The sequence below is a fragment of the Vanessa cardui genome, chromosome 8 (genome assembly GCF_905220365.1).
Source record: "Vanessa cardui chromosome 8, ilVanCard2.1, whole genome shotgun sequence".
Taxonomy (NCBI): domain Eukaryota; kingdom Metazoa; phylum Arthropoda; class Insecta; order Lepidoptera; family Nymphalidae; genus Vanessa; species Vanessa cardui.
In genome coordinates this window covers 9,879,099-9,902,293 of record NC_061130.1, presented here as the reverse complement: position 1 = coordinate 9,902,293, position 23,195 = coordinate 9,879,099, and the positions used below count along the sequence as shown (strand labels likewise).

The 23,195-nt window shown below is 30.4% G+C and overlaps 1 protein-coding gene across 4 annotated transcripts in view; it reads left to right on the top strand.

Annotated features, from left to right (window-relative positions):
• Nucleotides 1-23,195, top strand: part of LOC124531643 — a 70,797-nt gene that overhangs the window by 1,103 nt on the left and 46,499 nt on the right. The window lies entirely within an intron of this gene.

The following is a 23,195-nucleotide window of genomic DNA, read 5'->3' as shown; positions in this document are numbered from 1 at the left end:
CGACAAAATTGATCCTGCCGTTCCAGAGATAAGCTGGAACAAATAGACAGACAGACCAACAAAAATGGTAAAAAATGTTATTTTAGTATAGGTACCATGTATAAATACATATGCATTGAGTAAAAAAGGGCTATTTTAATATTACAAACAGATATTCCAATTTTATTATATGTCTAGATTGGTATGCCCAACAAATGTTTGATTTGTATGCATTTGACACTCAAGGCGACATACTGATACTAGATGACACATAACACTGTGAGAGTTGTAAATCATTACCAAGCACTTTCAATGCCCACCAATATTATTTATTACATTGTATTAAAAATCTTTATGTAAATAATTAATCTGGGACACCTTAATCTGTAAATTTCACAATTACAGTAAAATAACATTAAATCTTCACATTTTTAACAAACAATAAGTCTAAAATTAGTTTGTAACATTTGTCACTTTCAAACATCAGTAATTTAAATAAGAAAATTAAACATTTGGCAGGAATAAAAATACCAGAGCTCCACCTTAAATATTCTATATATTCTATATAACTACTTTTGTTCATGAATAATGACTAAACATCGGTGGCATCTATAATAATATCAGAAATATCAAAGCTTAGTGTAATGCACAAATTTTCAATTCCTATGACTATGATAACTAAGACAATAAGGACCAATGAAGAATCTAAAATATGACCTGTATTCTGGTAAGCTTAAGGTAATATAAAACAAAACAACAATGCAAATTAATCTGTTCCGGTGTTGTGTATGCCGTTGATAGTTATTAAGATAATAAGAATCACATGGTAAAAAACTCATCATGTGTTTATAATAGGCTTGTAAAATTTAATGTTATGGTGGGGTGAGGCATAGCTAGTTTTATAATTAAAATAGTTCCACTAGTAAAACATGCACAACATCAGGCACTTGTTATTATGAAATTTAATTTGTGTTATGTGACCTTTACCCTTACCTAGTAAAAAATACCACAGATTCAGATTTTTCGATGGATTCAATTAAACTTTTTAATAAAAAGAAATATGTTTAGAAATACTAGACATCATTTTCTATTATTTATTGAATTATAATAGCTATCCATTTTTTCGTAACTATTACGTATTTCGATCCATCAAACAAGTGTATTAGGTAAGCTTAGAGTTTTACTCAATTTATCTTTACGACGATCGGTAAATATTTCCTTGTGTTGTGACGGCGACGACGCTCGCTACATTGATGTGTTATCATTTTTATGCGCATATAACTACAGTTTCTTATGAAGCAAGGAAAGCAAAGTGAAACTCGAGATTTCTGATTATAAATCGTCAGCAAAACGACTTCACCTCTGAAATTTAATTGATTCTCAATTGTTTTTGGTGTAATGTTTTATTTTAATAAACGTTAATATGTTAATGTGATTTTATTGCAAATGAAATTAAGAATCATGTGTTTTTTTTTAATGAAATAATTACACTATAAATAAAAGACTTTCATTTATTTTAATATTGTAAATAATATTATCATAAAGTTTTATAACTAGCACATAATTTAGCATATTACAGATTTATTTTACAATAGGGGTACCATTATTGGTTTTATAATTGAGATGTAAGTAAAACATAGAGGCACATTGATTATCATAATTCAGTTTTCACTGTTTTGCAATATTATTGTAAGGCCTGATGTAAATGCCAAAATGAGGAGAATAAATACAAATACTTGGATACGAACTGGCTCAGCGCGGGAATAAAAAAAAAATCATACCATTGTTCACCATTTTCTATTTTACCGTCAATTTGCTTCTCGATGAACAATAAGTGGCGTGTTGATCCCACGGCGAGACAATACGATGTGGGGCAGGCATTTGACACAATTTAATTTGCACGAAATAATCACTCATGATGCATTAATTGTTTAGTGCAATCGCTATTACTCTCACGCTTCCACTGCAAGCTAGGAAACCTATGGGAATGTATTGATTTAGTACTTTTTTGCGGCTTCGAATCGCATAGTTATTACTATAATTTAATCATTTGTTTCAATTACAATTTATTTGTGAATAAAATATTTTTGTATTATTCACTTTAATATGTAAGTACATTTCAAGTTTTTATAGGCCATTATGAATTGAGAAAACTGTTATAATTTTAGATAAATTAAATTTATCGATTTTTATATATACTAATAAATTTCCGAAGGCTCAATAAAATAGGTAGGTGGATACGTACCGTATATAGTTTAGGCAAAAATTGTGTTGCCTTCAGATGTTGCATGTTCAAGGCAAAGCTCGTACCAGGAGCATCCTGGTGCTCGCGTGTACTAATATTTAATAGACGTTTCGTTGACACAAAAAATTTCATCGCTGCGCCAACACGGTTTTAATAATATTCTATATTCTCATAGCATGATACTAACAGTACCTTTTTTTTTAATTCAAACGAACATTCTTTGTGATTAAATATGAAACCTTATGAACCATTATCGAGTAACTGCCCTCGCATATCAACTATATGCGAAATAAATATACTTAGCTAATTTCCACTGGGATAGAAAAGTGGACATGTAGTCAAACTAATTACTTGAACACAAAAGTAAATTATAACTTCTACATCATAAACTTCAATGCGTTATTAAATGTAAATGCTTATTTATTGTTATATTTCGTGAACTTTCGATATTAAAATTGTGTAGTTACGTATAAATCGCGTGTCTGCTGCTGCAAAACCTATCTACCCAGTTGGCAATGTTCAGAGTTCAGTTAATCCGTCAGTACATTTTTGTCTTGCGAAACGATCGTTCTGTGACCTTAGTGCTGTGTGTGTTACTCGTTATTTTGTAATATCTGTATAAACTGCAAATGGTTTTTATAACCTGAATTATGAAAAAAGTGTGGCGTCCGAAATGGAAAGTGGTGAAAATGGTGCGTGTTCATGTAGAGTAGATATTGCGCTATTTAAAGATAATGTCAGAATTAAATATAGAATCGGGTAAGCTAATAGATTACTTTATAAACTTCTGTATATACTTATATATTTATTGTAATATTTATATATATTTTTTATTTTTATATCGATCGTATTCCACCCCTATCACAGTGTGTAAAATATTGCAGCATTGAATTAAACATTTAGTCAATTAAAATAAAAACATTTTCAAAAAATGTTGTTTGATTTCCTGCTATCGAATCTAACTTTTAAAACAAAATTTCACAATTTTAATTGAAAGTCATCAAATAAGTTTTCTATCCAATATCATCACGCAATGTTTTGTGTAACGTCTTAATCTAAATCCATCATCTTTAGCTGTACCCAATATTTCACTTGACGCATATGAACTATTATTTACTCTACTTACATAACGCCGACAGCATTTACCGATTTCTTGCAACATTATTTACCTCATTCGATTGAATTAAATTTTTATGTGATATTTGATGACGGTGTCGTTACGAGAATCAGATTCCTAATAAACGTAATTTACTGTTTATGCAATCGGTGCATGTAACAGACTGTTATTGATAAATAATAAAAGCAAGCAATATCGATTTTTAAAACTTTCAGGTTTATGTGCACCGAAATGAAAAAGTAAAACGTATATGAAAATCTTCGTTCATTTGTCTTTCAAACACAAGTGAATAAGCTCTTAGACGTCTCACTGCTGGGTAAAGGCCCTCAGCTGTACTCTTCAGGAAAATATTTAGTTGAAGAAAGGTTTATTCATGCACGCACGTTTGATACTAAGTATAAATAAAAATAAACGTATCATTATACAAAAGGATGAATTGAAGCTGTGATGAAACCTCGTTTGTTCCATGTCCTTTATTCAAATCAAATACTTAAACCTTACATGGTGGAGAACCTTCGATGCACTTACAAACTTTATGTATTGATTGACCTAAAGGTCGGCTAAGTCGTAATTATACGTGGAATAAGTTCATGACTAGATTACTACTTAGAATTAAATAATATATATACTTATTCTAATTTGTTTAAGATTTTTGATTGGTTCTGAAGTTATGTAATCTTTTAAATTAAACTTTATTTTAAGTCCCAAAATAAAGGCAACATTACATTCTCGGTAAATGTCTTCCCATCTTCAACGCTTATTTCTATTTCAATAAAACCTTACAATAGTACAAAAAGTACCCTATGCCCTGTCTCGGAACTCGACCTATCTCTATACCATTAAATACCATTTAATCTAAATCTGTTCAGCGGTTGAAGTGCGAAGATAAGTTGAACAGACAGATTACTTTCGCTTATAACATTAGTATAAATAACCCAAAGATAACTATCGGTGAGGTGTACCATAGGTTTATGTTAAATAATTATATAATTTGTTTTTTTTTATATAGTATAAAGGCAGTGTAAAATTGTAGTTGCTAGTGAGTGTAGTATAGTAATGAGCTTGTTTAATGTGTATATTGTAACTATTGTTAGTGAAATAATAATAAATAAATAAAAACATTGAATATACGTTTGCGTGGTATGTACGTAAGTAAATATTTTCTTATAGCTCGGAGCTGTAAAGGAAACAATTCAAGATCTAAATCATTTAACATGTACCTACTTAATCAATTTACATACATTGTTTTTTACTAAAACTATAATTCACATGCACTTGTTGTTACAATAAAAAGAAACATCTAAGAGTACGTATAGTGAGTGCAAATTTACTATATAACTATACTGTATACTCACTTAAAACTAGAAAGTGCAAGCAATTATTTGTTCAAAAACACACATACCTAAATACAATAGACACTTTTGTTCATACGTACTTATGATCATAAGCTGTTAACCAATCAGTCGGAGCTTACGTCATTTAAAATTTACAGACATTTTATGTTACATTTGATGTATAATTACTATAATGGCACGTATTAGAGTACCGTCAATTATTCTACTTCCCCGTTTCTTATGATTTCTAACCGCAACGTAGTTGTCACTTGTCAGAGCATTGACATCTATTTGAGGTTGAGTTGAACTACATCCTAGTTAGTGACGACTGACGACGTAAGCGATGTATGTTTTCATACATTATGTATAGTGATTTAGGTATTATACGCTTATATACTATTAAAATTTATATAATAATGTCACGTCGACTAGTTTTTTAATAAAATTATATTTTAGTCCACTTACTAGATAATCTACTATTCAAGATTTGAAGTAAACCATTTATTCCATTTGCCCATTTTGATTCCCTTATAATATACATATATATCAAAGTTTAATTAAAATTAAGGGAATGCCTTTATAAATATATAATTCAACGAGATTCCTGAATGGTATTCACCAATATCATTCACATCTACCGTTCATCAAGGCGCCGTTTTAAAACCAATTGCCTGCGATAGTATGATTTAATATAAAATTGCAATACTGTATTATTGTCAAAGATAAAATAGAATAAATAACTAGTAATTATAGACTCAAGGGGCACAACATATGAGATCGCCTGGTTGACCGCGTATTGACTATGTAAGGAGTGGCTTATACTTCTTGCAGTGTCAGTGTTTATAGGCGTGACCACTTACCATTAGTTGACCTACTTACTCGTCTGTCGTCCAAATAAATATTTTAAAAAGGAATTGAATACGATAGTGTAATATCAACTATCCGTCGTCTTTTAGATAAGGTTAAGCACTAGACTTCAATGAGAATACTAATTTTGGCTGAGATGACCAATTGGAATGTGCATTTTCTTAAAATATGTTTAAATATTAAGTACGATCTCGGTTTCCTGTGCAATTACGTCGATATTCTTCGGATTCATTTGCGTGAGCTACTTTTTATAAGCTTCCTGACTTCGTAATTCGCATCGTCATGAAACATATCGAATGTTTCCATACAGAATATTTCCTTCCTTCCTACACGACTTAGACGTTTGGAAATAACTATAGATATAAATAATATCTTATATTTATAATGTTTTCAAAGCGTTAATAGCGCAGTGGTTTAAAGGCACTCCTAACACAAGCTTTAAGCTTAAAGGAGAGTGAGGAATTAGAAATTTAGTAAGTCCTTATTTGTATCGTAACTACTATTCTTTCAAAAAAAAGTATGTAAAATTATAAGATAAAATTGATATTATATTGAATAATGACTATTATAGAAACGTATAAACCAATACAGATATGTTAGAATCATTGTTCGTAATGTTATTTGTTTTTCTAATAATAATAAACGTTACAGTAATATTGATAACGATGACGACATCAATTAATCTTTTAATGAGTATTTACAGCGCTTATCTACGTACAAGGGCCAGTTACTTCATTATTATTGTGTATGATAAAAATATAAATAAATAAAAAAAAAAAACAATGAGAGTGAATTTCTATAACAATATATAAAAACAAATGAAAATAGAATCAAATGCAATAATTGACTTTTTGCTTTAAATAAAATGCCTACCTACTAGAATATTTTAATCCTACTCCTACTGCCTACCCACCTAGCTATCGCTATATATATATATATATATATATATATATATCTTAATGATTCTATACATAAGAGAATACTAAATATATCTTTGTTTATTTGTCAAACTATGTTACTGTAAGTCCGACTTTTCTAGATAAAGGAATCTTCTGGCAAACAATACGTAAAAAAATTCATATTACTTATGCTTCTATCTTTGTCCAGTCATTAATGGCTTACTTAGTGTAGCAGTAAGACTTACGACGACAATTTTAAATACTCCTTAGTAGTATTGTTTTCTTATATTTCTTTATATAATATTTCGGACGTGGGGCATGGGATGGCAGAGGCCCCATCTAGGGGACATAGGACATTAAGTCAAAGTCATATAATATTTCAGGTCGATATGTTCTGTAATTTTGTTCCAGTTTTAGAAACTATGCACACATGACAAATGAGCGAAATCAGATTTGTATATGTTTTTCCCAATTTGTTCGTCATGCTAGTTGCATTCTAGTCTATACATGACCTTCCATGGCAATCAATTACCTATTTACAGCACTATGTATAAATAGTATTATACAAACTACTTCATATTATACTTAAAAACAATAATAATTACATTAATTGATTTTGTTGGTTTTGATAATGGTTCTAATCAGTAATACAAGTATTATTTAAAGATTTGGATCGGACTCACGCAAAGCCAAACTATTCGAATTTTTATATTATGTTGCGTAATTTTAAAGATCTAAGCATACATAGCGACGGACGGGTAAACGGCTTTGTTTTATTCTATGTAATGATAATTTAAAAATGAACATATATTTTACAGTATATAATATGTAGGTAGCATAGTTTTAGATATACTGGAACTGGTTATGTCAGAGTAGTCAAGGCGATATTTTTCAATCCGGCCGCTTTCCAAGCGATCGTTGCCAAAACTATAAGAGATACACGAAAACTTTGAAGAAAATTTTTGGATCTTCAAAAATGTCTATTGAAAAGCTCGTGATATAAAGACATATATGGATCTTAAATCTCAAGTCGTCATTTCTTATGTTTTAAAACATGGAAATTTTTTAATGATTAATTTCATATATGTATTTCATGTATTTGTCATAAACTACAACGTCATACTACGTGGTCGAAATTCGACTTTTGAAAATTAGAGCAACACAAATAATATTACCATACCAGTAAGATACCACTAAAGCTGAAATCAGTTGTTAAGTAGAGAAGGCGCTTAACCGTTTTATCGTTGCCTATTTATAAGTTATAAAGTATTTAAATAAACGCATCACTAAGTGTAAGTAACTTTAAAGGTGTTAGCACGTAGTTGATTGGACTAGTTGAAAAAAATGGCGTATATCTCATTATTTAAAAAATATCACAAAGTTAATACGCTGTGAAAACCGGTATCCTATATTTTAATCTATATGTAAGTAAGTAGTAGCAGGTCGGTATGGTATAATTATAAGAACTTTGATTAACCGCTAAAATATATTTATCAAGGTTGTTTGTGTGAAGTCAGACCTTCTGATTTTTTTGTATCTGCACTTTCAATGGCGATTATGTCATGAACTCTAAAACACTGCGTTTGTATTCAACAGAGACCTCCAAACTAAGCTCTTCATAAGTTTCATGTATGCCTCCTACGGATTACATCAACATTCAAACATTCGTGAAGGCGAGTGTTGGCGAAAAAAAAAACGTGTCTGCAATAATACTTACGAGCCACGAGTCTTACTATAAATAACTTTATAATAATACAATAGATAGAGGGAAGTCACGCAATTGTCTTATTAAAAATAACCATAGACGTGTAATCAAAACACTGGCGTCGGAGATGTTTATAGCATCTAAGTGGTCATTTAATTGTAATTGCATTGTAAAAAAACGCAAAGTTTTGGTGTTGGCCTCCCTGATTGTATCTTAGCCATTTCTAAAGCAGTTTAAATACAGATATTTTTATTTCAAGGTAATAAACAATAGCGTGCATTAATAATGAATTCAAATCCACACCTCTGTTGTCGTGCTCTGTGAGCTAAGCTTTAGTTCATCGTACTTAATGCATCATGCATCTACATACTTGTTTTTACAAGCTCTTATTTAACTTGCAATGTTAAGTAGAATCACTTGCTCTCTTATCCTCTGGAAATGAAATTTTACATATCGGCTGAGTTCCAATGGTATCCATGACCTGATTTTACTCACAGGTTTAGTTTGACACTATGGAGCTGACATAGCATAGACATGAATTTTGATATTATAAGGCTTGTCTTACAACTATTAAAGTTTTACGTGCAATCGTTTTGATGCGCTATAAAAATAAAATAAACTTCGAATAAGTGATACTTTATCTACGAAAATAATATATAAACATGTTTTATAACTGATAATATCTTAACAAATATAATTTGTACTTAAAAGAAAGTCTTTTTAAGCACAGAAAGTTATACCTTACCCATGTTAAATATCATAAAACATTTATAATTGTAGTGCAAATTGCAATGTCAAACATTTAGTCCATTAAGCTGTCGAAGACAAAAACCATTACCGCCTTTTTGACAACCCCTTGGTTTCGTTTATTGCTTTATCGTGTTAAAACAAATGCGTAAAAGAATAAATAAAGAGTTCTACATGTTTATACTTCTATAAATTTTAAGCCTCGTTTTTATTAGCTTACGGTTGTCGTCGGTTATTTAAATCACTGGAATAAAACAGAAGTAGTAAAGACTAGTAGTAATACTGGTCTTTACTAATTATAATTAAAGTTATATTTTGTGTGTTGAAATGCGTTATCTCACTATCAAACTAATTAAAAAATTGTAGGTGGTTAGATATAGGGAATAGTGTTTCACGTTTCGGTAGTAGTAAGCTTAAAAATCATCCGTGCGCCAAACTGTACTGCCGTTTAATTAATATAATATACCTCCCTAAACAGTACTAAGTATATAGAATCACGTATCTGTATGTAATCAAAAATAGTCTCGAAAGTCAGAGCTATACATCTCCATACCAGCTATACATATCCAGTTTAGTTATTATTAGTTATTGATGATTACATTTCAACTTACAACATAAATTAAAAAAAAGAACTCAATGATCTTGTCCAAAAATGTCGAATGGTGTAACTGATTACATTTAATGAATAGTTACAGATGTCGAACAATTGAATATTACGTAATTTTGCTGATGCATTATCTCAATCAAGAGATATTATCTTGTTCATCGAGCTACCAGATTAAATTGATATTGTTTCTCGAGTTTTGCTCAGCTGCATAATAATAGTCGACGTCTTGATTTAATTGAAATTAAGATGACGGCTATTATTGTTAAGATTACTTTTACCGATATTGTAATGTATAATGAATTTATCGTAATAAAAAGAAATTCATAAAAACGTGTCTCGTTAAGATTAATTATTCTCGTCGTAATACCTTTCTAATGATATTTTACAATTATACTTAACTATGTATTTGTAAGCATACAATATTTAATTTAAATTTTCACGAATCGCTCCAGATAAACGACCTACTTTTACTAATACAAAACGACGGTGTTTATTTTTCTATGATAGTAATGCAATAGTAATTTGAGGATTGTGGTCTGCGCAATCACTGGTAATTATCCTAACTATAAGGCTAACTCAATCTACGGGTATCCAAATAGATAAACTATTATTGAAATCGTCTTTTGACACAAACAATCCGTTATATAAATTCAGATTTTTTTGTAACTTCAGTAATGGTTCAAACCACATCAGTGTCACATGATACATGTTCAGCTTTAGATCTAGACCGTTCCATTTTTTACAATCTCGTATGTTTATCAGATTATCTGTTACTTGAACTTGAGTCGTGTAACCAATATGCATCGAGGTGTGTTCGTAGTGGTTTCAAATGTGATATCGTCTTAACAATTCGGTACAAGTTTCGTTTTATCGCTCGTTCTTTATTAGGAGGTTTACGTGACTAGTTTTTACATATAGAAATGAAATAATGTTTAAATTTCATACTAGAATAAATACAAAACATTTGTGCTATATTTTTTAAATTAACAATTTCGTGCAGGTCTACGATAGACCCAATCGAAACCTATCTACAATTATAGATCGTTAAAAACGAATGATATTTTTAGTTTTGAGACATTTCGATACTAAATCTATAAAATTCAATGAATAGAAGCTATACGAGCTTGACGTTTGGGTGTATTCTGAAAGTTTATTCCATATAATAAATTCGTGCCGGGGTAGGGTAGCCTCGATGGAAACTTATCCACATTATATTATAGAACAATGTTTATGATAAAGTTATATGTTACATGAAAAGTTAAAGATAAACAGTATCTTTTAGTATTCTATTTTTTACCCAGCTTTTTTTCAATAGTCATTGGTGTGAATCACATAAATAATATAATTATATAATTTTGGGTTGAAATAATAATAATTTAATTTTGATTACGTCATTGCTTACTTCATGAATAAAATTAATGTATTTACATACCTGTTTCTGAATTGCAATTAACATAGGAAATTACATCGAAATCCATAGTTCCTACCAATTTACTTGAAGTCGTTATTCGAATTATTATGATCATCGATTATAGACTAGAAAGTTGCCATACGAGAAGCTCCGCGAGCTAAGTTTATCAATATTGATAGTTCTGTAAGCTGTCTTGTATCCTGCCTCAACTCAACTATATTATTAGTTAGAAATGCATCTCACTTTGACGGGAAGTAGGAAAAGTTAGTGTTTTATGACGTTTATAACACACCGGGAGTTTTTAATTAAATCAAAATCCAATAACGCGAACGCTTTTTTGCCATTTACTAAGAAGAAAGAAACAAATTATAGGTGGCAATAATGAGATTATTTTAAGCTTTCTAAATAAATGGCTTTCTATTGAGGAGCTATTAATTAAATAATTCCTAGAGGAAATACAGGAACCCTGAATTTCAGAGTGATATTCTTCAGAATATATTTTAGCTAAATTCACAAAGATCAATATGATTTGGTTTATGTAATATCTTTACTTATCGTTCGTCTGCAGCATCGTAGGATATTGCTTCTGTCAAATAAGAATGCTTTTGAAATAACCTACGTAAGGTTTTTATTTATACATATAAAGCTAAATATTGTGAATGCTAAAGTAACCGAGTTTCAACATATTTTGTGGAGATATGTGATAAAATTGAATGGCTTCAAAATAAATCGATTGAATAATATTTTAATGTCTTATTGTACTTCGCTTAAAACACATCACGAGTATTATTACTAATGAGTGACATGGCATTAACCTATTTATTTTTGACTAACTGAATGTTCATCGGTATGTTTTTTCGCGCACACTCCCTAACCTATATAGACCAACCCGTTTTTGACACGCAATTACGACTGACGTTCATTTTTATCCTCATTGTCTATTAACACGCAACTAACAAAGCATACATATATTAAGACATAGATGTATGTTTCATAATTCATAACCTTTTATTTTACGCTTTTAAACAATACTATTTCTAAAGTTGATCGTAAAAAAAAATAAAAAAAAAGGCCCCGACGAATTGAGAACCTCCTCCTTTTTTTGAAGTCGGTTAAAAATATCGTAGATTTCGTTTTCAATTCATGTATAATTATTATGTTTGTCGAATCCGTAAAGGCTAATGGACCACTTAGTTACTAGTCACTTGCTATCTCTTTGTTTTAAATTAGATTAGTAAGATAAAAGTCCGCTAACAATCCGAAACAGAACAAACCAATGTAAAGCAGTCTCGTTTGGCGGTAACAGCAGATTTTTTTCTTCGTATATAATACGAGGCATATGCTTAGCAAAGTATATGGTAAATGTATTGTTAATCATTTATTGTGTGCGTTTGTGTGTGTGAGCGTCTGGTGGTTTGCAATTTAATAGGCCAAGTGGCTTAACTATAGCAGTCAGTTATATTTATACCAAGATAATTTATAAACACACATATTGTATATGGAATAACGTCTTATCAAGGGCCCGACACTCGTTTAGCCATATACATATATCTTAGCCTTCACAGTATTTTAAATACTTTTAAATTCGAGTAAAAGTGAATAAGTTATACTGGCTATTAAAGAAAGTTGTTTTTAGTAAAATATTTTATATTTGTATAATAAACTCAACCTATTTATTTAAATTCATTACGATGTATAAACTGCATGGTCTGACGCCAACCTTCGTTAAAAGTGGCTTTACTTGATTGATTTTGTTCTACCCTACGGGTGATAGAATTTCGATTTCCTCTGTTGATGGACGTGTTAAACAAATAATCTTTGTTCGGTCTAAAATGTTATTTTCTTATTAGTAAATAATTATTTTACATATTCTTGATTTTACAGTAAGTACTCTTGACCAATTATTGTCTATGACAGCTGAACATCAAAAGGAAAAGAAAAGATAAGATAAGATAAATATACTTAAGAAAGATGAAATATTTTGTTCAAAATTTTTTAATTGCACAATATATGTGTCAAACTCGATTAGGTACATATATTTAGTAAAAAAAGTAAAAAAAAGTAACAGCCTGTAAATTTCCCACTGTTGGGCTAAAGGCCTCCTAACAGTTAACTCTTCGATTTGTTCGTATCAACGTTATTTGCTTCTTGTCGCGAACCGTAGACGACTAGAAGATGGAACTGTTGGCTATTTAATTGACGTAAATTAACAATGAATCAAGTGTAATGAATATTTAATATGTAAATAAATATTTTATTCAATTTTTGTTATCACTGCTCATAAGATCCATAGTTTCTAGAATACTGTATCATCGGTACATCATCTGTGCCGAGCAAAACGCGCGGTTTGAATGGGGCGTATTTGCATAAAAATAAGTATTTATTTGCGAATACACCTAGACTTACAAAAGGTTGTAAGTGGAGTGAGTGAGTGAGGTTCGAGTGACCATTACATCTCATATCAAACTTGCTTGCTTGCTTAAGCTTGAAGCTTTAAGGTTAATTGATGAGGCACATGAATTTTGAATGTGGTAAACGTCGTCTTGATATACATACTAGTAGTTAGTACTACTAGTTAGTTAGTTTTAAAGCTGAAACTCACGGCTTCAAATCCCGTCGATCCAATAAAACTTATTACCTACCTGCTAAAAAATCTCTAGCACAAGAAAAAGCGCTTTTTCGATATATCTAAGGATCCTACAACGATCTTGGCGCGGTAAGATGGTGACTACAAATTGGTGTCACTATAAAGTAATTTTATTGAATGATTATAAATAAATAAATCTATATAGAAAAAAAATATGCAGCGCAAATTGTTGATTGGTGCATTGTTTTTGAAAAGATAACGCGAAGGTTTACACAATGTAAGTTATGGTGGTTGCTTCAAACAAATACGGGTTCCGCTCGTATCTTATAAATGTTACTACTGTCTAGCTAGCTAAATATAGGATAGCTAAGAAATATGTTTAGAAAAAGGTCTGGGTGATTTCGATATATATACCAAAAGACAATAAAAGAAATTTGGTTTTATCAAGACTTCACAGATAATGTACGAGTATCGTTATTTAGAAGCAATAATTTATCGTACGACGTTACCGCGTGACTTAGCAGAATTGAGATTCCACTTTTTATCGGCTGATATATATAAATATTACACGTGAAATGATTGACACAGCGAGATGTGTTTCATGCTTATATAATATAATGCCGATGTTTGTATGAAAAACTTTCCAAGAGGATGTTTAGTTTTGAGACCGATAAATTATTTATAATGAGATAAATATGTATAAGGAGACTACAAAATATCGACCCTGAATGAGATATAATCTTCGTAGATTGTAGATTCGTGTCAAGATATTCCCGTCTAGAAGTAAAATTATTTAAAATCACTCTAACAAAATCTAACGCAAATACAGATTTCTAATACTACAGCTCACTGAATTTCAAATATATTTTAAGATAAAGTTTATTTTAGATTATATAACACAGAGCTCATCTAAACTTTTATAAAGTTTTCTTATGGCTCATACACAAATGTTACCATTAGTTATATAAATATGAATACGAAACTTGGTGTTTGTCGTTATAAAAATGTAGGAAATTATAATCTAAAATAATTTTAATAAAATTTGTATTACATGTAAGAGAATCTTCCAAGTACCTAATAGTTAATTCACATCAAACACAGCTTATAATTTGCATACAACAAACACAAAGTCTACTAATGAAAACAACAATAAAATATACACACACAGTTCTACTTGATACGAATGTTATGTATATTATATTATATATTAATAATACAATATGAACTTTAAAAATACAGGAACATATTAAAATTCTTGTGGTATGTTTGTAAAGAACAACCCTATGTGTGCGCGTGACCCAATTTCATCGTGGATACATAATTTATTTACCACTTTAGTATCTAAAAGGCTAATAATTTATTGCCCAAAACAATATAAATTATAATAGCTCTGAAGAGATCAAACGACGAACTCAATTTATTTAAATATAAGATGTTAAAAAAATAGATTAAATAATGTTGTTTATGCATTATGCTTGTGTGAAAAGTAATTGTTATATTTAATCCGTGGAAATTAACAAAATAAAAAATTACTCATTGTGATAATAAACCAATTAGCTCTAAATTCATTCCTTGACCCTGAGATATGAAAGTAGTATCAATTGTTTATATGAAGATACAGTAAACTCATTGTTATTTATGAATATTATAAAGGAACAACTTATTTTTTATCTCAAAAAATTTAAAAAAAGTGTATCTAAATTTTCATAATTTACCGACTTCTGTATTCTACTTTTGATGAAAGTGCTAAAGGTATCAAAAGGTTCATTTTTCTTTTATTTTTCATCTTTCATCAAAACTGGCTCAAAAATGAAATAAAAGTGGTATCGTGACATTCTTAGTAAGACTGAACACTGGCGTGAACGTTCTTCGGAACGAATTTGTCTGATATCACCTTAACATAAAACATTTTTTTTCATTCGGTATAATACGGCTCATTGCAAGTATAACTTAACCACGATTGGGTCATTGTTGCAATAGATTGCATGTTTTGAAATATCAATGTAAGAAGTAGACTTCATTTAAACCATCCGTTTCACGGTTTCAATTTAACCGTGCACTGACTCTTTTTCGAAACATATTGTTTTAAAATAAATTGTGCTTTGCACCTACGCCAAATTAAAATATAATTTTGTCCCCCAGGCAATGGCTCTTTAGCAATTGATAAATCGAGTTTTTTCACCTCCGACATATCAGAGAAAGTGAATTTATCGATATTCATCACATAGTTCACGAGGCCGCCTCCATCGATCTGAGGGCGATGACCTATCGAATAGAAACATTAGGTGTGACATGCTAATCACGATTTCAGATATTAATGATAGGATTGTCTAGCTAAGTGACGACTGAGAACGGATAATTGAAAATTAAACGAAATTTTGTAACTACGACGCGACGAATCAAAATGAAACATGATATTTCCTTTAAATAATATCTAGTAAAAATAAAGTAACGCTATAATAGTTTGAGCAACGGTGGATATAAATGTGTCACAGATTGTAGTACTTTTCGATATTGCTTGGAGAAATTAGAGAAAATGGTTGCGGTGATCTTGTACCGCAACTAATTTCGCTTCCGTACACAGAATAATAAAAAAAAACCGCTTTATAAATATTATAAGATTTCAAGATCAATGAATCAATTCCATTATGATTTCCAATATTCCATTTATATGAACCAAATATAACAACATAAAAAAGCAAGACAGTGTGGCTATTGATTATACTGTGTTACTAACTAAACTAAAATTAAGCATGGCTTTTTATTTATTAAAAATGTATCACTAATATTTTTATAATTACTTACATATTTATGCATTATTTTGTAAAAAAAAATGTTAAAAATAATGCAGTTGCTACAAAAACCAGAAGCTGCGATCAAAAGCAGCTAAAAATGTGAAATGTATTTATTGTTTAATAACGATAAAAGAAGCGTTCATTACAGACACATTAGGGCGCCAAAAGCGATAATGCTCTTAGAATTTCTTCATGTTAATGAGTGTCTGTCGCACGATCGACGACGTTCTCAGCCTGCGTCTGTTTTTAATCGGCGAAAGTAGTTGCGTGAAATGCGCGTGCGCTCGCATTTCGATCACCATCCGCGTTTTGCATTTCTATTTCATACAAGCGAATTCATAACATACCGATTACATTTCTGCACTAACAAAATAAGTAACATAATGTTGCATACGTTTCGAGTAAAAATGATTTACGATAATCGTTAAAATGCTATTCGATATGTATTACAATAAATTGCCTTCTCGATTGTCTAACTTACACTCTTATCGCACCACAATTTCGAACATTGTGATATTGTATCATAAATTGTTCTCGTGGTGTCATTACTGCATTTACACAATCGAATAGCTGGTTGAAATTACGAAATAAGTCGTGAAATAAAAGTAGCTTTTCGTCACATGATTCGGTAAATAGCCGTGCCATTAGAACACATATTATATATTGTGATTTAAGCTAACCGAATCTCATTACAGTTATGAAGAAGTGTGAAGAAACATTTATTTTATTTTTGAAAGGAGATAAATTGTTTCCTCAATACGAGACATTAGCACAAAGTTCTCCCATTTTTTTTATTAATTAAAATTTATTCAGATCAGTGTAAATTTCAATCAACATAACTAATTAAAAAAATATATCTAATAAAATATATTATTGATTGTGTAAGCTTTACACATAAGCCTAGTTCATTTGTGTCTCTTGTAATACAATTCCTAACAATAAATCTTCAATTACAAGGCCTTATAGGATATCGGTTAGTTATTACTCAAAGGCTATCAATGTAATTAGAAGAAGTCCCAAGTAGTGGCGTGCAGTAGCGTGTCACGTGACTTAGTCTCGTGTATCAAATTAATGAAATTGTTTTTGGCATACCGGCTTAAATATAGTACTTGGTAATCAATTTTCTTACTAACACTTAAGGTTGTTACAAACGCTTGAGATGTGTTAACGGCTTTAGAATGTCATTGTCATTATTTCTAATTGATCGATAAATGTTATTGGATTAAAATAACAACAAGGCAGCGTGTTGTTCGACGTGCTTCGCATTACTTACAAGCATTTCATATACGTAAAAACCCTCTCTTCAAAAGGAAGATAAGGCCTTAGCCTAAGAGTAGGGCAGTTACAGGCTGTTATTTATATACTAATTTGGTTTGTTTGTATCGATCATCTATTCACATTAATGGATAGTGGCAAATCTGTTTCATATTAATATATATTGATATTTATATAATCCCGCACGTGTATATGTATTTTTAATGGTAGAATTTAATAATTTTAATTCGTGTAATCCGCTACTTGATAGCACTGCAATACATCAATTTATATACCGTACAACCTATGTCAATGGGTGTATATATATGTATTATATACAGGTATGAGAACGTCTGCCGAATACGGCAGCAAAATATTGCTTGTAAAACAATAAATATATAAGTTTATATCGTATGCCATCCTAAGCCATAAAATTTTTATAATTATTGTTGACAATTAAAAATAATGTTTTTATACTATTACCATATGCATTTTATAACAATTATTTTTTAATAATAAAAAAACACTTTCAGGTCCTCTATTATGCATAAAATAAGATTTTCTGAATATAATACAATAAAATAATTACATAAAATGCTTCATTTCTATATTACCTATGTTATTTTTAATAATTGGTACGTACTGATATTTATTGAATGTACATAATGAATAAGAAAAAATATAAAAGTCTGTATTAAATAATGATATCTTAGTCACCCACCTACGCCTTTTGCTGATAACGCTAGACGCCATCAATTTACTCTCGCTTACAATACGGATGCAAGCGGGTTACCGTGTCGCTTTCTTCGTTTACCGCCAGAAGCACAACTTTACAACTTGTTTTACATACAACTTATGAATACGATTACGCTCGACCAAAGCAATGCAAACGAGTGATATTGCTATCGTTTCAATTCAACTTCAACTTATAGTCAAATGCATCAGTGACTTCAACGCTTGATGAGCAGAAACTGGTTATTTTTATCACGTTACGACGAATCAAAATGAACTTTCTTCATTTAAGTGTATTGTCAAATTTCACTAAATGTATGCCGTTCACTTCATTCCACAATAGTAGTGTTTGTTTTTAATAACATTTTTTTCTTTCAATTGTATGCTTTCCTTTCGATGCTTGGTTTATACAAATATTTGACCGAGATCTTTTTATCCATATACATTAATATATTTGTTAAAAACAGAAAGCGACGTTGAGAAACATTTAAATGAATGACTCACTTCCCTCTTACCGTAAAATATATGCAAATGAATCTTATGCGATATCGAAATAATCTTGTGCTTAAATACAATTTTATTTTGAAATGAAATTATTTAGATAATTTTATAAACAACTACACGTATCTATTTGATACTTTTAACAAATTATCCGTTTAAAAGTCAAATTTCTTTAAATGGTACATTTAAGTTCAGTAATCACACTGTCATTCACTTCAATGACCTTGTTCTGTTCGCGTGCAGACTGGTCTGGCATCTTGTTTGAAATACATAATCGTATGTCATTAAACCGTAAGGCCTTTGAGTGGTAGCAGATGTTCCTTTCAGCACCTTGTGCGTGGGCTAAAAACGAATGATGCTTAAAAGAATAATTGTTACATTTTAGTGTCATTGTTTTTTTTTTTAATGTATCTTAAGCTTGTATATTTCTTCTTTTTTTGAAAAGAAAAAGAAAGACTAAACAGGTAACATTTTTTCATACGGATAAAACTATAAGATACATGAATTAATAATAAACTCTAATCATCTAGTTGTCACTAGCATTTTCGCTATATTTCGCGGTTTATAGGTAATCTATAGATGACGATAGTAAAAAAAGGAGCCTAAGCTTATGTCCTTCCATAATATTCAAATTAACTTTATACCCAATTTTATCCCATTCGGTTCAGAAATTTGGCTGAAATAGGAATAGACGAAGATTTGTTGTTCCTGTCGCATTATTACATTAGCTTAGATTCGTATAGCTCTGTCTATATACAAGACTATATTGATTGCAATGAGAATTCAAGTATTTTTTTTTATTTTGTTTATACTTTGGATCTTTGAGGTATGTATTTAAATGACTTGAAGCAAAAAATGATATACGTATAGGTATGTAAGGTTATCAACCTTGACTGCTACACAAATATGTTCATTATTAATATTTATGTTTGCAAAAGTATAATATTTTAATAATATTTGTTCAGTAGAAGGTGCAAAGATAACAAAAAGTAAGTACGTCGTTTCTGCGAAGTATGCTTTGGACCAGACGAAATAATTAGTTAAAGTAGTCAGCAGCTGCAAACACCTTATTCGTTAGCTATGTCGTGATAGCACGTAAGTAGTATTTAAATTACAGAAAGTATACAATATTTACGTATTTGTTAATATTCAACTATTGAGTAATAATGTCTATTTCATTACAATATTTCTTAATATATATTTTTAATAGGAAGGAGAAAAAAATATTTAAAAACCTCCGGTTCCGGTGAAGGATGAGTTAAGGCAACCTGCATCTTATGTTAATACACCAATGCACAATTGAATACCAAAAATTACAAGTTTCAGAGGAGGCATTTGCCCACCCGTGGAGTATTTACGTAATGTTACCAGTTGAATTGAAATGTTCTTATCTTTTTAATTAATTTTCTCTTTAATAACTTAAAATTAAAATATTAAAATAAAATTTTGCATTAAATTTTTGTAAGAATGGTTTTCGGATATCCTTAATTTTTATAGCGTGCTGTATTAAAATAAATAAACGGTATAATTTATGCAATTGCGCATAACCTCACATAAATTCAATAAAAAAAAATGGAACTTTAATGCAATTAAAAATCTGAGTATAACGAAACTCTGATATTAAATTCGTTATTAATTGGTTTGTACAATTCATGTTGTACGAACCAATTAACATCTGTGTTAAAGGAAAATGTCAAAGAAACCTTTTTAGTAGTGTGATGAATTATTTGAGCCTGGAACTGAGTTATTTCATTGATATAATGTTTTATTTTCACAAATATCTTTGCAAAGACTACTACAAATCAGGTTTGTAGCGGCTGTGACTAGAACGTCTAATAGTAAAACATGTATGTCAATGTTAATACTGACTTGTGACGCCCACTAGGAGCTAAGGTCGAAGCTTATGTGTAGACCTAATGCTGACCTTCAGGTTTTCTTGAAAGTGCTTACAGAATTATTAGCTGCCGCCCATGTGTGTTTGAATAAGAAGTAATGTATCTTATGACGTCACGACACGCCGTTTTAGAACGGGTACACAATTTTCGATTAGTATGTACAAAACAGGTTTATTAAAGGATGTTAATAGCTTATATTTAGTTTTGCATTTGAGTTAGTTACTAAATATTTAGACCTAGATGTATAAGCAGAGATGGCAAAATGTCTAGAACACGTGAATATTAACCGAAGATTGCGGGTATAAACCCGGGTACACACTACTGAAGTTTAATTTGTTTAACTTGTGTTTTTATTCACTTCATGCTCGGCGACGGAAGTGAGCGTCATGAAGAAAAGCCCAGCAATGGAACATTTATAAAGTGGTACTTTAAATATGTAAAATATTGAACCTTGTTTTCACTGTAACTTTCACAATACCATTATATAATTCTCCCTATAAGATTCCCATAAAAACAGGGAAAGTATGTAATCTGTACTCAGACGACAAGGCCGCCCCGAGCCCGGTCACGCCCATCCTACGCTCGACTGTGAACAGAAAGAAAGTGAAACCGCCAGAATTATTCTTCGGCTTGTGCAATTGGGCAATTGTCTCTTCAAAAAATAAACAATTTAGCAGTCTAAATAATTACTAGGTACTCTGAAGGAAAGCATACTCAAATTAAGCCAAAATACAATTTTTGTTTAGGTTGTCTAGTAAATTTTAGGCTATTTATACATCATTTTATCCTGCTTTTAGATAACTGTATACTTCATGGCAGACTTTCAAATTAACATATTCCGAATATAAGAACCGTCATTGGTACAGTTTTAAAGTCGGTTATTAGGTTTTTGGTCTTTAATTTTAATTTATAATAAAGATTCTACTAACTCTTTAAAAAAAACTTAAAATTTGACCTTATTTTTAAAAAAATATATAATATGTATGTTAAAATCATAAAATATAAAATTTTGTTTTAGCACTATTGCCCTGTACTGACTATACAGAAATTAATTACAGTTGACCGCACGAGGAGATGGTTTTGGAGAATAAATGTGTGTGTGTGTGTGTAGTGTAACTTTTGCAAGTTATATGAATACGCATATTGCGCGATTACAATTACGTAAATTATCATTATTTTCTATGTGTTTTACATGTAGCCATATGTTTAGAGAACCTACTTCAGAGCTGCTAAAGTATATTGCGAATGCGTTTATGTATATGCACACGTCGCATACCATTTAGATATTTTCAGATTGAAATATAAATCAGTATTTGTTATTTTAAAGGAAAATTTAAGAAGATTTTTTATACATATACTACCGTTTTAAAATGTATTACAAGTTATTAAAGTTTGTTTTCTGCTACGAACCTACTTTGTTATTTTATTTCTTTATCTACGGTAGTGCGATTCATAACTAATGAAAGGGCATTTTTTCTAGACGTTTTTTTACACTCGGTTGGCTTGTTAAACCTTCACGGTTGGTGGACTCCACCCTTGGCTATCGCACCATTAGAAAAAACCAACAGTATCGTAACTAGTAAAAGACCAGTTCGATTTAGTTTTAATTACGTCAATTTTTATTCGCATTTTAATTAAAGTTAGTTGACCCAACGTTGTTTCTCGGAATATGATGTCCAGACTGGGGTGAGACACTTAAGTGAACTTGCTAATAATAATAATTTATATATTGAATAATTACTTCGCCACAAGTAAGTAGTAATGGTCACATTGGTCCCTTGTATATTAAGTTTAGTTGAAACAACCTTAACCTAACTATAGAAGGTTGTTAATAAAATAAATATATAATCATACAAATAGTACAAAACTTAATGATGCGGAAAAACATTTGACTGTGAAGATTTTGACCTTTCACTTATTAACAGAGATTACAGATACATTCAGTGGGAAGGTAGAATTAATTACATGCATAGAAACAATCATATTATTGTTAAATTATACGTGAATACATTTCAATATTCATATATATTGTAATGTCATGCATCTTGTTATAATAATATAATGCTGATGCCGTCAGCGAGGCCGGAGACAGGCACGGGTGCGCAGCTTGAAACGATACCAGATAGTCGCCGATTGGGTACCAACGGTAAATATCGATTCTGATGCGGAACATTAATGCAGTATTTTGACATTTTATTTTGTTAGGAAACAGTAGCAAAATCATAAAAAACTAAAAACAGAATTTATAACATATGTAGTTCAAAGTGAAATCATATTTTTATTTCCTGTTGTCCGCCAGTTGCTCTGGGAGCTAAAAATATAGGCAGGAATTCAAAAATTTAAAGCCTGTAACAATCTACGAGTTATTTAGTGTCGATTGATTATATGCTCATATCGATACGTTACCTGTCTCATAGATATCGTATAAAAATATTTTTTTTAACAAATTTAAATATCAAAACTCATTGAAATCGACATTAATTGAGTAATGTTTATGCACCTAAATTCCACATGTATAAT